General features: G+C 32.7%; 1 long non-coding RNA gene across 1 annotated transcript; it reads left to right on the top strand.

Moving 5' to 3' along the window:
• Positions 1–428: 428 nt before the first annotated feature.
• On the top strand, positions 429–2112 carry LOC120078199. The gene is made up of 3 exons (XR_005481945.1): positions 429–732; positions 832–896; positions 976–2112. It is a non-coding gene; the product is annotated as an uncharacterized LOC120078199 (long non-coding RNA).
• Positions 2113–3250: the final 1138 nt, after the last annotated feature.

Genomic DNA, 3250 nt, shown 5'->3' with positions numbered 1-3250 from the left:
AAAAAAAAAAAAAAAAAAAACTATATCAGTGTATTTCTAAACCCAGAACGATCCATAAAGCCCCATTACCGATCAGTGTAAGACATTTTCAGGCACATATTGAAAGATTTACTGACCAGATTCGATTTGTCGGCGGCAGTAGAATCGTTTGCAAGCCAAAATGATGGATTCTCAAGAGTTTTTTAGTTTATGAGCGATACGAAGCCGTTAGCCTTGGAAAATTTGAATGAAGGGTTTTTAGTTTTAGTGGGTTCTCAGTAAAAAGATAAGAAGACGAAGAAGTAAGGATAATTTATATAATTTGGTATGACAATAATGTCAATAGAGAGTCAATTGACATTATTTTTTAAAAATGGGTCATTTGATATTTTGGACCCAAAAATTGGGTCATCCATATAAATTTTCTGTGCAAAACCCCTTACGTTTTCTTTTTCTTCTCGCGCAACTCCAGTTTAGTCGAGGCTGTCATTTTCCCCAGGTCACTAGAGTTCGTCAACCCTACAGATTTGTGGTCATTCACGCCATCTATGTTTAGCCAGCACTTAGACCGCCATCCGTCGTCACAACCACGCCGTCACCACTGATCAACAGCCACACCTTTGAAATCGAGCCAGCCGCTAGTCTTCATCAGTGTTGCCAGATTTGCCAGCTGTGCCTTCACACCAGTCACTGTCGATCCAGCGCCGTCACCGCTACCATTGCTTTGGGTTTTCACTGGAATCTTGGATTTGGGTAAGGACTTAATTAATTTAGTTGGGTTTCTTGAAGATTATTGAACACCCACTAAGTTTTGGCTTCTATTTATCAATACCCATCACATTTTGGTGTTAGATTAAAGGGTTGAAGTGTGGTTGATTGCTGTCCAGCAGGTTCGGGGTTGATTTCGATATGACTTTGTAAGTGTATGAGGCTTCTCTTGAAATCCCATCAATTATTGGTTCCGATTTAATGATACCCATGTATTTTGGATGTTAGGTTTGTGTTTTATCGAGTTCTCGATGTCTGTCCAGCAGAGTTGGAGGTTTTTCCGGCAGCTAATAGTTATTGGGTAAATTAACCGGAGATATTTGAGATAAATTTAGACGATTGGAATTAGGCCTTAATTATTGATTTTAAAGTTAGTTTATAATTTTAGGGCTTGACTCAAGATCTTATTAGGCAAAAAGGAAATAAGCTTGTTGGATCACATTTGGGCTTAATTCCAAGGTAAGTAATCTTACTATTGGAACCGCCTTGAGCCAGGTGATATAGATTGTGTGATAATTTTATGTTTTGTTTGGATGCTATTGAGAAACATGGCCAAATACGTGAATAAAGTAGTTTTACGAGCATGAAGTTATTGTATATGACTAATATGATCAAGTGTGGGACTTTGAGACATGTATATTGTGGATGATATTGTTGATATGTTAGCTGCTAGATAAGAAAGTGAAGGTTTGTCCTCTTAACACCATTATATTACAACTCCTAGGACTGATGGGTTCACCATTATATTATAGTTCCATGGATCGATAGATTCACCATTATGTTACAGCTATGTGGACCAATGGGTTCACCATCATATTACCGCTTTGTGGGCCGACGGCTTCACTACTATGTTACAATTCCGTGGACTGATGGGTTCACTACTATGTTACAATTCTGTGGATTGACGGGTTCACTTTTATATTATTATGTGAGCCTTCGGGCTACCAGATATGTGTTAGTATGAGTTAAGTCATTCACTGAACGACCATTTATGTATGGTTGATTTATGTGAGTCCACTAGCATGTTTACATTTATTGGATATAAATGCACAGTCTGACCACGGTAATGGGCTTACTTATTGAGTATTTTTATACTTATCGTGGTATGTTTTCAGGTAAATATAAGGACAGATCGGGGAATGATAAGAAGAATCCGTAATTGTACTATTGGGGCCAAATAGATACTTCTGCTCATGTTTTCATGTTTGAAATGAGTCTTAGTATTCAAAATTCTAGAATTTTTATGTTAAACTTTTAAAGTCTTAAATGTTTTTTGATTTTATCTTATATTTTTAAGGGGACTCGAGCAAATGTATTAAGTTATTAGTGAGATTTTATTAACATATGAAATCATTTTACTTTTATTTGAGCAAAGATTTAAAATTTTTATTTGAGGTCTATGCATGCATGTAGTAACGTCATGTTAGTAAATATTAGAAAAGTCGGACCGTTATAGTATGTGATAGTTAAGGAGTAAGATATAATTTGTTGAATTAAGCAATTTAGAGAGATGTGAATTTAACCCTTTCGTTGTTTTGAATGATGATACAATTTCTGAATCAATTGAGCTATGATAGACATACAACACAAATGATCTTACATGGGTAGGAGTATTTTATCTTTTTTAATCAGCACAAATAACATTACGATCTACCAACATCCGATAGTTTCTTACATCATGACTACCATGATGAAATAACCAATTAGGAAAATTTGACCTCTAAGTAAAAGAAACACCACACAAACCACTATGGACTAGGTTAGTGGAACGAAAAACAAACCACCATATTTGCTTAACCTTCCCATATTCAATTATATAAAGAGGAGATTTAGTTTGGATGTTTTTATAATTTCAAAATCCATTACATCTTTTTGCGAGCTTGTAGAATTACTTGTGTTTTTAGTTTGAACTTCATTTGATAATCGTTTACGTCCGTTTTAGTAACCATTTTGTTTTTAGTTTTCTGTTTTTGAAAATTAAGTCTATAAACAGTAGACATTCACCTCTGAATTTCTTCTTTTGTTATCTACTTTTTATCAATAGTTTAAAAAATTAAACATAAACTAAAAAAAAAAGTAGTTTTTAAGAGTTTGTTTTTGTTTTGGAAATTTAACTAAGAATTCAATTATTGTACTTAAGAAAGATGCAAATCATTGTAAGAAATGAGAAAAAAATAAGCTTAATTTTCAAAAAAAAAAAAAAAAAAATTACCAAACGTGGCATTAGTTTTTTGTTTTTGAAAATTAAGTTTATATCCTCTCAATTTCTTACTATAAGTTGAACTTTAAGCTAAAGTTCATAAACAAAAATAAATTTTAAAAAATTATTATTATTATTTTAATTTTGAAAATTTGATTTAGTTTTTAAAAACTGAAAGTAGATAATAAAGCAATAAATTTTAAAGGTCAGAGAAATTTTTATAGATTTACTTTCCAAAAACAAAAAGCCAAAAATCAATGAGTCACAAACGGAGCTAAAATGTCTAAATTTATATACCTTATT

The sequence above is a fragment of the Benincasa hispida genome, chromosome 5 (assembly GCF_009727055.1).
Source record: "Benincasa hispida cultivar B227 chromosome 5, ASM972705v1, whole genome shotgun sequence".
NCBI lineage: Eukaryota > Viridiplantae > Streptophyta > Magnoliopsida > Cucurbitales > Cucurbitaceae > Benincasa > Benincasa hispida.
Note: the sequence above shows the minus strand (reverse complement) of the source record. Positions and strands in the feature narration are given on the sequence as shown.